Below are 15142 nucleotides of genomic sequence, written 5' to 3'. Positions count from 1 at the left end.
ACACCTACTTTTCAGGTAGGCATCATTAGGCATTGGAGGGCGCCTTGATTTAGGCATCACTAGGCAACATGCAGAATTCTGTGCACAACTTTAAATTTTTTTTTTTTTTTTAAATTAAAGACCAATGGCATGCTCAATTATCAAGCCAATGAAGTTTCTTAAATCAATTTGGGTTGTGTGTGGAATTTAGTTAGGCATCACTAGGCATCTGCGATTAGGGTGCCTAGCAGCACCTAACCTAAGCACCGTTTATAGAATCTGGCCCTTAATGCATCCAAATTTGTTAGCACACTCTGAGGGGCAGATTCTACAAATGGGCGTCTCAATTGTAGGCAGCCAATCAGGATGTATGTTTTTAGAAAAAAAACCTCTCTGAGGCAGGATGCCTATAGTGTAGGCATTTGTCACGGGTCTAGGGAGACGGGTAGGGACACCTAAGCTTGCCCAAGGCTGGGTGTGGTCGTGGTTTTGCCGGGTAGTGGCCTTGGGTGAGTTTAAGTGGCCCTAGGCATCTCCCTAGATTCACCACAGACACATGAAATATAGGCCAGCAAAATGCTGGCCTATATTTCAAAAGTTAAAAGTAGATGTGGCTGGCCGAGCTGATCATGGCAACAGAATCCCCAAAAAGCTGAGCCAGCAGGACTCCCCAAAGTCGCACTTTGGAGAGTCCTGCCAGCTCAGCTGATCAGGGGGAAAATACTTCTGTTGCGATCAGCTGAGTGAGCTGCAGCAGAGGATCACTGACATGCACCCCTCAATCATGATTGGCAGGAGGGATGCCCACTCCCTCTTGCTGTCAGTGCCCCAAACCCCTGACACCCCCAATCGATATTGGCACGAGGGATGCCCACTATCTCCTGCCACCAGCCCCTTCAATTCCCGACACCCCCTCCAACTACCAACATCCCCAAACCCCAGCACCTCATCTTGCCACCCCGATACTCCTAAGCACACCCCGACACTCTCCCACCCCCTTACCTTTTTGAAGTAAGGTTGGCTGGAAGGATGCTTACTCGCTCCAGCCGGCAGGCCCACTTCTTCAAAATGGCAGGCCTTCCCCTTCCTGGCTGCCTATCTTTGCTGAGGGATCCCTTGCTATCAGCTGATCACAGCACCGGAATCCCTGATCAACCGAGCTGGAAAAACTCCCTGAAACTGCAGTTTCGGGGAGTCACGCCGGCTCAGCTGATCGTGGATTCCTATGCCGCGATCAGCTCAGCCAGCTGTGGCATCAAAAAGGGTATCACAACCAGGACGAAGGAAGTCATCATGCCGCTGTATCGCGCAATGGTGCGCCCGCACCTGGAGTACTGTGTTCAATACTGGTCGCCGTACCTCAGAAAGGACATGGCGGTACTCGAAGGAGTGCAGAGGAGGGCGACTAAACTGATAAAAGGTATGGGAAATTTCTCTTACGCTGACAGGTTAAAAACGCTGGGGCTGTTCTCTCTGGAGAAGAGGAGACTTAGAGGGGACATGATAGAAACCTTCAAAATCCTAAAGGGCATAGAGAAAGTGAATAAGAACAGATTCTTCAAACTGTGGGGAGCCACAAGCACTAGGGGTCACTCGGAGAAATTGAAAGGGGACAGGTTTAGAACAAATGCTAGGAAGTTCTTTTTTACCCAGAGGGTGGTGGACACATGGAACAAGCTTCCGGAGGAGGTGATAAGCCAGAACTCTGTACAGGGGTTCAAGGAGGGTTTGGATAGGTTCCTGGAGGATAAGGGGATAGAGGGGTACAGATAGAACTTGAGGTAGGTTATAGAAGTGGTCAGTAACCACTTCACAGGTCGCGGACCTGATGGGCCGCCGCGGGAGCGGACCGCTGGGCGGGATGGACCTCTGGTCTGACCCAGTGGAGGCAACTTCTTATGTTCTTATGTTCTTATGTACTTTTACATTTGGGAAATGTAGGCCAACATTTTGCAGGCCTGCCTACGGAGATGCATAGGGATGCTAAAACATACCGAAGGCTACTTCCAGGTGAAACCACGCCCTCACCCCACCTTGGGCATGCTTAAGTGTCCCTATGCATTTCTCTAGACCTACAATGTGGGTGTCCTTCTTCACCTGATGTTTTTTTTTAAAAAACATGCATCCCGATTGGCTGCCAGAAGGCGGTAGGACACCTACTGCTGCCTAAAATCGGGATGCACAGTTAGAGAATCAGGCCCTAAACCCATTAGCACACCCTAGTATAAGCACCCCCAGGAGTTCTTTTCAGGTCATTCTCTCAAATTCAGATACCACTGTAGAGGAAGCATTACAGATACTATATGGGTTTTTAAATTTTAATTTTAGTATATTAAATTAAATTTTCTTTGATTAATTCTTCCTTTCTTCCATTTTTCCTGGATCGGTGTTCTGCTTGTGTCAGCTCTAATCCTGGTGGTATGGTGATTGTAGCACCTGAAGATCCAACATGAAACATGGGGAAAACCACTTCCACCCTTCCCCATAATGATAAACAACTAATTTCTACCAAATAATTAGGGATGTTGGGGAGAGAGGTAAAAATGTAAAACTATGGTGGAAGCTAGCATTGTGATAATTTATAATACGGCATATTATCATGTCCTAAGCTGATTGAAAAAAAAAGTGAAACATTCAACATAAAATGTGCCTCTTTTCACATGTATACAAAATCTTTCTTTTTTAATATACAAAAGATAGAACTAACACATTTCATCTTTTTTTTTTTCCCTTTCCCCTTTTCTGTAGCAAGCCATTTGATGAATCAATTTGCTTTCTCTGTATCTTTGGGCAGGGCAGAGGGGCATCTCCCTTCATTTCCCTCTGTAATCCTCTTCCCTTTTCCCTTCCCCCCATATCAGCAGTGCTTGAGAAAAGCAAATAATGCACAGCAAAGCTTGTCATGGTGATGTTCCACAGAATGAAATTCGCTCAAGGGAGGGTCAAGAGCTTATTGCTAAAAGAGACAGCTGAAGTCCCTTGCCATTTCTCTTTGATTTCTGTGAATATGTCTTCTGGCATTAAGCTTAAATCTATTACAGATGTGTACTGTGTCAAAAACCATTCCCCAAACTGAGAATCTCCTTATTGCTTTTCAGACTTGGAGAGAGAGAGAGAGAACAGGTGCCTTTTTTTTTTTTTTTTTTAGGTGCCAGTAGGCGCTTACCATTTTTTCTTATCTCAAGAAAGATATAGCGGCGCTAGAAAAGGTTCAAAGAAGAGCGACCAAGATGATAAAGGGGATGGAACTCCTCTCATATGAGGAAAGACTAAAAAGGTTAGGGCTCTTCAGTTTGGAAAAGAGACGGCTGAGGGGAGATTGGATTGAAGTCTACAAAATCCTGAGTGGAGTGGAACGGGTACAAGTGGATCGATTTTTCACTCCGTCAAAAATTACAAAGACACTCGATTAAACTGCAGGGAAATACTTTTAATACCAATAGGAGGACATTTTTTTTTTCACTCAGTGAATAGTTAAACTCTGGAACACATTGCCAGAAGTTGTGGTAAAAGCAGCTAGTGTAGCTGGTTTAAGAAAGGTTTGAACAAATTCCTGGAGGAAAAGTCCATAGTCTGTTATTAAGACATGGGGGAAGCCACTGCTTGCCCTGGATTGGGAGCATGGAATGTTGCTACTCTTTGGGTTTTGGCCAGGTACTAGTGAAACTAGTGATTGGCCAGGTACTAGTGAAACTAGTGATTGGCCACTATGAGAACGGGCTACTGAGCTTGATGGCCCACCAGGAAGCTGAACAGTCTAAACTTGTTTAAAGCTTGATTGCATTTAGCTGGTCTTGAAGAATTTTCTATTTGTGATTTTTTTTTTCTGCTGGATTATTTATAGCTATATGTATGTTTGTATTTTGGTTGATTGTTTTTATTGTGAATATTTGTTGTAACTGGCCTTGGAGAGAGGCAGACTAAATTTCTTAATAAAGACGGCCCTCTTTTACTAAGCTGCAGTAGAGATTTCTACTGTGGCACGGAGTGTTAAATGCTCCAACTCTCATAGGAATTCTATGAGTGTTGGAGTACAGGTAGGGTTTAGAGGGCATGTCTGGATGTCAGGATGGCTTTTCAAAACCCAGCACTTTGAAAAGCTTCTTCTTTGGGGATGCAACGCGGTGAACTTGAAAAGTATGGCTGTGGGGAAGGTGCTCTATTGTTGGGGCTTGTGTAACATCAAGCATAAGGACACAGAGGAATTTCCACTACCTGCCAACATCTCAAGCAGATACTATGTACCAGTGGGAAGAGAGCAAATGACTCCTAAAAACGCTCAGAGAAGTGAAACTCTGAAGGGGAGGTGGATACCTTCCCTTGGGGCAAGAGTTTACCGTCCAGTCATTGCATTTTACTTTACAGAACTTCACTTTCTAGCCACTGGTAAAATTGTGAACAGTTTAAATAATTTATAAATTGACAAAAAATTGTTCAAAAAATTATACAAAAAGACTCTTGCTCATTGGAAACTATACACTTATCTGTGCAAGCTTTTGGTCATTTGGAGGTTTTGAAGTTGAAAAACGATCATCTCTTGGAATAATGTGGTTACAACAGAGGTGTCACAGTGTGTAGCATCGGGTCTCCTGAAGCAGAATATTCGAAACGGGGCCGCGTTGAGACCCCTAAGAGCCTGTACAACCACAAACTTTAAAAAGCTTGCACAGATAAGTGTATAGTTTCCAATGAGCAAGAGTCTTTTTGTATAATTTTTTGAACAATTTTTTGTCAATTTATAAATTATTTAAACTGTTCACAATTTTACCAGTGGCTAGAAAGTGAAGTTCTGTAAAGTAAAATACAATGACTGGACGGTAAACTCTTGCCCCAAGGGAAAGTATCCACCTCCCCTTCAGAGTTTCACTTCTCTGAGCGTTTTTAGGAGTCATTTGCTCTCTTCCCACTGGTACATAGTATCTACATAGTCAGTCTCCTATTTATTATTTCATTCAATTTACTGACTAGTATTCACATATGAGTCCCTGTATGTTTTTCTAACATCTCAAGCAGGGCAGCTCCTGACTCGGCAAACTGTACTTCGAGCTTCTTCATATATTTATCATATATTTGTATCTTATTTTTGTATTGATTTGCTCTTATATTGCTATCTGTACAAGTTTATACTTGAAATGTATATATTAAAATGATAAATAAATAAAATAAAAAAAAGAAGAAAGAGTATTTATCTCCACAAAAGAAGAAAAATGGAAGAAAGCTAGGTAAGAGCGGCCATCTTGGATTGGTGTCAATGTCAATTTCTCGGCTATAACAATTTTCCAAGCAGGACACTAATGCTCAAGCGAGAGGCACATCCTGTAGGCAGTCAGCCGCCACTGGTGCCTCTCCTCCTCCCTGGCATCTCTCCTCTTCTCTGCGCCTTTTCTTTTTCAGCACCCCGCCACTGGCATTTCAGGGCCCCATCTGGAAGACCTGTGCGCATGTGCGGATGCCGTGACATCATCATGTTCACATCCAATTTAGTGTGCTGCCATCTCGCAGAGTTTGTAGACACTCATCTATGGCTATGATATGGAGCAATGATTTAAATATATGTATTTAAATTACAACTGTATGTACAGATATGAGTTTGCCTCTGTATGAGATTTAGATAGGTGCACCCCCTTCCTAGACTTGGCATAGTGAACGTGTTGATGTACCTCAAGGAGGCATTTTATAGCAGCTTTCTCTTGTTTTCAAACCCCACCATATGGTCAGGGAATATTTCAGTATCAACCGTTCCAGCTTTTCTTTCAAATTAGGCACATTTAAGAGGCTTTTTTACAATCCCAAAGTATAGCTAAGGGCGGTTTAACTGTCAGGTTCAACCAATTATACTCGGAGCGAGATCTGGAAAAGTATGAAGGGCTCTGCAACAGGAGTCTTAAAATGCTCTCTGCGTGTGGCCACATAGCTGTAGCGGTAGCACAAAGATCGCAATCCAATGAGCTCTCTGAGTATACTGAAACCTAATGGGATCAACTTGTGTGGCACGCATTCACAAGGCTGAGAAATGTACCGTGTCTAATGTTCTAGCAAAGCGATCCAAAACTGAAAAGCTTCCCTGCAGGGATTCAAGATAAAGTTAGTCAAGTTCCTGCTGAACCTGAACGTACGCAGGTAAGGTAGACTCAGTTAGGACATTGGTCTTTGACCTCAGGGCCGCCGTGTGAGCGGACTGTTGGGCACGATGGACCACTGGTCTGACCCAGCAGCGGCAGTTCTTATGTTCTTATAACCCACCTTGAGATTTCTAAAGTCTTTTGTGAATCAAGGAAAGCTACAAATGAGCACAGCCCTGTTTTTTTTCATATCATAAAGTGCTGGCCAGGTTTAATTCAAATCATTTCTTCTACTTATAACAACTCTGACGGGGTGCAGTGGAAGCTGACACAGGTCATCAATGTAAAAAAGGATTTAGCAGTGCCGTCATGGATATGATTTCTGAATTAGATAACTGGTTAATAGCATAATTAACTATTTTCTCTGGTAATTATCCATGCTTGAGTTGCCCTCCATTTTCTCTTTAGTAACTGTATGTTGTTGTTTTTTTTAATCTATATTTTTGTTATAACCTACAGGCCATTTTATCTTAATTTGCAGATCTTGTTATGAGCTGCTATTTTAATCTCCTTATGCGTTAATTACACTTTAAATTAACATGTAACTCAACCATAATCTTGCACTTACTTATGCTAATATCCAGAGAGAATGCAGAATGACCAGGCAGTATTACATTCCCTGAAATCAGATGAGTCAACACTTCGGCTTTTCTTCTTAGTATCTTGCCCGATTAGCCTGCTTTGCAGGCTGAGTTGCTGATGCCGAACAAGACCTTCTGGTGAAAATTGAGGCTGAGTGTATAGAGCTTACAAATCAGACAGAGCTTTACATTCAGGCCTGGTTACTTCATATTCCGTCGGTGAATGGTTCCACTTACACAAAACTAGGAACAGCACATTTACAGTTTTCAGTCCTTCTGATTGGCGTAGCTTGCCTCTGGCATTGAGACTGATGGAAAATACAGTACATTTTAGAAAAGAGTTAGAAAATTTTTGTTGTTGTTGTTGAGGCTTTAGGCAGTGATATTTAGAAAATGAATCAAGGACTGCTTGGGGGACTCTCTGAATGTAGTTGTAGACTGTTAAATTCAAGTATAGTCAATGGTGTATCTAGCTTGCTTGCCGCCATGGATGGAGTAGCCCCTTTCCTACAGGCGCATCACTCCCCTTACTCCTTCAAGCAGTAAGGGAATGCTTTCAGCAGGCGTTGAGTTGCAGTATACATGAACATCGGCTGTCATCTCTGTTGGTCCCCTGCCCTAGATTAGAAAGTTGACATCAGAGGGGTGGGGGTCTAGCAGAGCCGATAGCCATGCATATGAAGACTGCTCATTGTTCCCCTTACCGCCTACTTGGCATAAACTGCAACCACTGCTCCGCCCTTAGTACACCACAGAAACGATTTGCAACTGAGGGCTTACAATATAAGGTGCCCGTATGCTTTACATGTATGTGTCCACTGTTACAACCAATGGTTTATCCAAGGTGATACAGTTAGTTCACCCTTTATACCTTGTATCAAAAAAGGTTTCAATGCCAGTCTTTTAGCCCTCAGAGACGCCACCAGAAGATCACATTATCATATCTTCTGGCTTTACGCACCTGATCGTCATTGGGTCAATATATGGTGTGTATATCAATTTCTTATTTTTTAATTAATTAAATTTATTTTAAAACAATAAATAGTTTTAAAGAATATTTTATATGAATTAAATACTTAGCTTAACTGGTGGTTAGCAAGGGATTAATGAGCCAACATGTTTCACCCGTAGAGGGGGTTTCCTCAGGGCTACTATCCCTTTTTAGTACCGATTCTTCACGACATGACCATCCAATCTAAGTCTTTTTGGCATTGAAACCTTTTTTGATACAAGGTATAAAGGGTGAACTAACTGTATCACCTTGGCTAAACCATTGGTATTCTCTTCCTTGTAAAAAAAATTTTTCGTTCTATATAAGCCAGATACACCACTGTTACAACCAGCCATAGATGTTGCATAACCTCATGCAATTAAATATTGACATGGTATGCCTCTATTTTGGTTCCAGGGGGTAGTGGGGTGGGGGTGGGGCATCATTAAGGGGGAGCCGGCTCAATGTTTTTTATTTATGGGTCAGATATTGTGCGTGTGTAACACATACATATCTGTACCCATTGAAAAAAAAAATGAAAAAACATGTCAGACCTGTCAATTTTTTGGGTCAGCATTAGCGATCCAATTATGGCATGCAATAGAAACATAGAAACATGATGGCAGATAAAGGCCAAATGGCCATCTAGTCTGCCCATCCGCAATAACCATTAGTTCTTCATAGAAACATGACGAAAAGGCAATGTTAGGCTATCGATCGTATGGCTCATTTTAATTTGAATGACCTTGTTTTAATAGTAATGAGATTGTTTTGCATGCCAGAACTGGAGAATGTATGATCGCACAGAAAACCACACGGTGAGCCGTTTTCAAAGTCGGGGCGGCAAATTCCATCGGTCGCTAAACCAGTCATACTGGTTTAGCGACCATCTCGGTATATGATTGTAGAGTTTTGCGCATCTGACCCCAAAAGTCTAACTCCCCCTCCCCCCGACAGGGATTCCCCATTTCGTTAATAGCTGCGTCAGGGGTATTTACTGCATGCTGTCAAGATGGAGCATTGGTATAAATCCCCAGCCTAATTTGAATTCTTTGCGTTTCACTCAGATTCCCCAGCCACTGCACCAGTTCTGGGAAAGGATTAAGGACTTTTGTGAGGACAACCATTGTGCCAGGAGAACTAAAGAAAGTGAGAAGCTTCTGCACTTGCTCAGAGGTGTGAGTCGGAAATGGTGCATCTAAAAGGAGAGAGTACCCCAGTCCTGAGAGAGCAGAAGAAGACACAGTGGACATTCTCGGGATCTAACAAAATGCCAAGTAGTGGAGAAATGGCCACATCTGGGTTTTAACCAATTCTGAAGGAGAGCGGGAGGAATGGAAAAAGGAGTTTCTTAGGGTTTGGAGAGTTCTGAGAGAATTAAGTGACTAAGTGGAATGCTTTTATCTTTTTGCCCTCTCTTACTTTTATTACGTATTTTTTTGTTATTTTTGTTTTAAAACTAATGAGTATTCCTTCTTATTGAGAAACTAATTCTGTCCAGGATGGAGTTAATGAACGCCAGTGAATACTGTGGATTAATTTGCCAACAGCCCCCCTCCCCCCACACCAGTGATATTGGTTCTAACCTGGACCCACCACAAAAAATTAGTTTATTCAGAGTTACTGTAAGTATTTTGCTAGGACTACTGTACATCCTGGCTCTCAGGAGTTAGAATAGCTTTATAGCTGAGCCAAGACTATTGAAATAAAAATGGATATTATTTCAGAAGACACAGCCATGATACTGGATAGTTTCTGTAGTGGCTGTTATTGCTTGTCTTCTATTTTTTCAAGACAGTACAGAAGTTGTCTGTAGGAAAGTAGGATAACTGACACTTATTGTCAGCCTGAGATGACTTCTCTCTGAAATGCAAGTAAGGGTATTTTCTATTTCAGGGATAGTGTCTTGCAAAATGCAGTACCATATCACCTCATATGTCTTCCTGACAGTTTGTTCAACAGATTGCAATATATGGGAAACTGACATGGAGATAGAAGTCCAGTTTGGTTAGCAAATTTGCCAAGAGGCATCCTGTAGTCATGCTTCTTGATCAGTTTTCCGATAGTTTGGGTAGCTACTGAAAATGATGACTGTGCACTGTAAAACCAACAGCATGTTTAATTGTGTTTGCAAACCTTTGATTACGTGAAGTTGAGAGTGTGTGAGATATGTGTAGATGGTGACCCGTCAAACGTGCACAGGAAAATCGTGCCCTGGACATTTGTGCGCCAGCGCGCTGCACTGAGACCTGGCCATTTTTTTATTTTTGAGGGGGGGGGGGATTTGGGGGAACCTCCCCCTTTCCCACTACACTTAAAACATTCAGTTGCTATCTAGTGTTAGGGTAAGGTTTACATGATGATTATGGGAGCTGTTTAGAGGTCATACGCCAGGGCGGAGTTCCTGGGCCACCCCTAACAAAGCAGTATTCTGCTGCCTAAGGGTGTGTCTACTTTTCAATGCAACAAAGCGGCTTTACACTAGTATTCTATAATGGCTTAGAAATGCCCAGAAGCCATTATAACATCGGTGCTATACATGGCCCATTATGGTGTCTAAATTGAGGTGTCAGATTATAGAACTGCCTTCCGAACATTTTTAACCCAAATTATGCTCCTCTAGCTAGGGAAGATTAGAAATAAAAGCTGCACACAAGCGCTTCTGCAAAACTAGAAGAACGTGCGTCAACCTGAGTACATAAGAACATAAGAAGTTGCCTCCACTGGGTCAGACCAGAGGTCCATCCTGCCCAGCGGTCCGCTCCCGCGGCGGCCCATCAGTCCGCAACCTGTGAAGAGGTTACTGACCACTTCTATAACCTACCTCAAGTTCTATCTGTACCCCTCTATCCCCTTATCCTCCAGGAACCTATCCAAACCTTCCTTGAACCCCTGTACAGAGTTCTGGCTTATCACCTCCTCCGGAAGCTTGTTCCATGTGTCCACCACCCTCTGGGTGGTGGACACATGGAACAAGCTTCCGGAGGAGGTGATAAGCCAGAACTCTGTACAGGGGTTCAAGGAAGGTTTGGATAGGTTCCTGGAGGATAAGGGGATAGTTTTTAATTCGGAATCATGGAATTTTGGCATCACATACAAGGATATATTGTTCTTACCCATCTGTGCATCACAAGCTGCTCGTTCTGATGACTTTTGAATTTGCATGTGTGCAAATTTCCAGTATGTAAAGTATTTGGTGACATGGTGCATCTCAGAGTTGCCAAAGCTGCTGTTACTTATCAAGTCATTCAGTTCTCAAATGCTAAAACTGTCAGGCTAAAAATTAAAAATTAAAAGAAGGCACACGGCAAGTGTGAAACAAATTGATCTAATGTTCTTCAGCAAGTAAGAAAAAGGTGAATATAGTGACCTTGTACAGCATCCATCAGTTCTAAAATGTTGAAAAGTACAATAATTATATTTGTTCTCAACAGTTATGAACTGGTAGCCTCCAGGCTGAAAATGATGCACAGTTTCTTTGTCAACTGCTTTTCGTGACAAAAGATTACATCTTCAGGTAAATTACATGGAGAGGCATTTTCAATAGGACGTCTGAGTTTGGACGTTTTGGGGAAAGACATCCAAAACTCCAGTAGAGAAAATGTCTATTTTCAAAACAGCAAGACATCTATCTTTTTTGGCCATTTTCGAAGAATAGGATGTCTAGATGAAACACGTCCAAACCAATCCATTTGACTATAGCAGGGGTAGGTGACTCCGGTCCTCAAGAGCTGTATTCCAGTCGGGTTTTCAGGAGTTTCCCAATGAATATGCATTGAAAGCAGTGCATGCAAATAGATCTCATGCATATTCATTGGGGAACTCCTGAAAACCTGAATGTAATACGGCTCTCGAGGACCAGAGTTCCCTACCCCTGGACTATAGGAAGGGCCACACAGACATGCCTGCAGAGCAGAGGGGCAGCTTAGAAGGCACTGCTGTGAACTTCACTTAAAGGGTGTCAGGTCTCACCATAACCCCCTTATAAAGAATGGTGAGCCCTCCAAAACTCCCTCAAAACATACTGTCTTCCAAAACAGCTGTCTTCCACCCCAATAGCCCTTATAACATAAAATGTTATTTGTACAGCGCAATACACTGTGAATTTCAATGCGGTTAACAGGAGTTAAATAGACGACCATACATGAGAGGTGGGGATACAAGTACAAATAACATAGATCCATGACAAGGTCAGAGTCAAATACAATAATGGCTGTAGGTGTCACCTATATGACAATACAGTAGAATTATGGCAGGTTTTGGTGTGTTCACAGTTTCTACCATAAATATAGTGGTTAGAGTGGGATATGGGGCTGAGTTCCCCTCTCTGTGGTTAACTACCCCATCCACCAGGCTACTCCATATACCTGCTTACTGCTCTACTGGAATTTCCTATACCATGTGCTGCTGTTATAGAGACAGGTTTGAATTGTTTCCTTCAGATTTGGGGGGGATGGGATGGGGGTCAGTGTCCACTGAGGGAGTGTGTGTGGAGGGGGGGAGGGTCATGCCTTAATTCCTCCAGTGGTCATCTGGTCAGTTTGGATACCTTTTTGGACCGTATTCGCTTTTAAAACAGGTCTAGCTCTGAATGTCTAAATGGCGTTCTGAACATTTTGGTAAGTGTTTGTCGCCACAAGACAACACAAACAAAAAGAAAGAACCAACAGGGTCTGCAGTGAAGGGTACGAAGACAAAATAAAGGAGAACTGCAGACACACATACAATGATGCAGGCAAAGTTTATTTATGTCAATAAATTGAATGCAGTTAAAAACAATACCTTAAAAGCAAACCAAGGAACCCAACATGGTCCGTGTTTCGGTAACATGCCTTCATCAGGGGTCCTAATAAATCTAAATAAAATAACTTAGAATATACATCATAATAAAAATATAATAAAGATATATCTATATATAGCTATGTAAATACATGAACATATATCAGATAAACATAAAAATAAGGTGTGCAATGTCACCACAAGACATCCAAACCCTAAGCATGCCTTAAGCCCACCCATAACACACCTCCTCCCCCCCCTTTAACTCTGGATGCACTGCAGACAAGAAATCAAGCAAGACATCTAGAAAGTCAGTTTTGAAAATGACTACTTGGACTTCTTGGCCAATAATTCCACATCTACGCTGATGATATTCTTCTCTTATATCCCACTAATTCAGCTAACCCTGGTTTTCATCTGCTCCAGGTCTGCCTCAACAAAATTGCAAAATGGCTGTCTGATCACCACTTAGTCCTGTTGGCTTTCAGGACACCTGCCCCGTCTTGAGGTGATCTTCTCTTGTTTGGATCCATGATCACTCCAGTTCAAACGTTTCACTATCTGGGCATCATTTTTGACTTTGTTATCTTTTGGTCCTCAAGTTTCCTAACTGTGTAGGTCCTGTTTCTTTACCTTACGACAGGTACAAACAGTAAGAGGGCTGGTTGATAGAAATACTATCCATACACTTATTCTTTATCTGTTTATGACTAAGATGGATTATTCAACTGCACATTATCTGGAAGTAAATTGATTAAACTCTGTGATATGAATATCCAACAACAATAATCACAGGACAATTAGTATAACCTAACAAATAATATATGTGTAAGTACTCAGATCCACAACCTCATGTGCTCAGCAAATAGTAAAAGCAAGGGCTGCCAACTGCCAACAAATAAGCTATGTTAAATTCTTCACAAAAGAAAATACAGGTACTCTAATTTATCTGGATCTCCGTGGTGATATAAACCTCCGGCTGCCATCTTGTTCAAGCTCCTCCCCACAATATGGCAATTCTTATGTTCTTATGTTCATATGTTCATATTTTTTTTCTGTTGTTTTTGTTCCTTTACTTTCTCCCCCTTTCCTTCTCTTCTTACCTTTCAACTGCTTTCAAATACTCATCCCCCCAACCTTCCTACTAGCTTCTTGCCTCTTCTCAACAGGTGGACCTTACCATTGACACCCTTTCAACTTTCTCTCCTTAGCTGGGGCCTGCTTTGACTCCTATACCCTGGCCTAGGCCCTACAATTATCTTTTCCTTATGATACAAGGCTCTGAATTTTAGGCATCTTGGCGAAGTGGCACCCAGATATTTTCCAGTCCTGAAGATATTTACAGTGTGCTGGACAATATGAACAGATGTTCTTTATTATCCAAAATAAGTCAGATTGAACTCTCTAACGTACTTTTCTGTGGTGTGGCTCAGGCCCAAAGGACTCACATACTGACACCATAATGAATGGCTATGAGTCCTAGTGCATGTTTTTGTCTCATAGTGGTTTTTGGTCTTTTTTTTACTTCAAACATGATTTGAATTTGTTCTGGAAAATGAAGAAGTCGCTTCTGCTTTTGGGATGTGTTTGCCTTCAAGTTTCAGTGTCCTAAGGCATAATTTAAAAGGCATCCCTAAGGAGCTCTGTGGACTTTGGAACACCTTTCAAATTCCTTCAGCCTCAGCGAGCATTTTGTCTGCATTTAATTCTTCACATTTGGAAGGGCTTTAAGTACACTCTGAGGATTTGTTTTCATAGGCATACACCCTCAAAATGACCCCCCTCCAAGACACACTGTTATTCATACATTTCTTGTCTTGAGGTGTTACAATATCAATTATTATAAGCTCTTTTTGGTAGCGTTAAGGAAAGGTATATGTATGTATGAGTATATATATCCTTACATCCATGCATAAGGCTCCTGGCAATGTGAAGGGAGGGTGCAGATGGGTAGACACAAACATACAAATCTTTCCATCCGATTGCAAGTCTGCCAACCCATTGAAAGATCACATAGGTCTAAGCACAGAACAGTGAGGTTCATTCCTGTCATGGTATATGCAAAACTAAATTCATATGTAATTACCTGTTGGCTATCTATAATAATAAAATGTTAGTCGTGCATGCGCACTCTAAAGTCATGTTCCCTGATCCGTTGCGGACATGAGAGTGCGCATGCGTGCTTATCAAGCATCGGGCTTACCATCGCTGCAGCCAGCTGAGGTCTATGACGCAGCTCAGCTTCTTCAGACACCGCCGCTCCTCCTCTTCGGGCAGCAGGCTCCTCTCACACGCCCAGCGCCGCCGCTCGGAGGCCGCCGAGACAGAGCTGCAGCGCCGATCGCCTCCACCAGTCGGGCAGCCAGCCGCCGATCTCCAGTGGGCGGGGTATCGGAGGAGAGGGATCGCGGCCGCTCAGCGCCCCCACCGAGGAGGCCAGCAACTTTCTGCCCGGGCTCTTTAACTGACCCCGCCACCCGGTGGCGATTCCAGCAGCGTGTGCAACAGTCTTCACATGCTGCTTCGGGCTCTTCTACTGCCCTGATTTGCTCTGCCGCGTCTCTGATGATGTCATCAGACGCAGCAGAACAAATAAGGGCAGTAGAAGGACCCGAAGCAGCATGTGGAGACTGCTGCACACGCTGCTGGAATCACCAGGTTTGTAGTTGGGCCCGCAGGAAGGGAAAGTG

This window comes from Geotrypetes seraphini, chromosome 13 (genome assembly GCF_902459505.1).
Source record: "Geotrypetes seraphini chromosome 13, aGeoSer1.1, whole genome shotgun sequence".
Lineage (NCBI taxonomy): Eukaryota > Metazoa > Chordata > Amphibia > Gymnophiona > Dermophiidae > Geotrypetes > Geotrypetes seraphini.
This window is presented reverse-complemented; position numbering follows the sequence as displayed.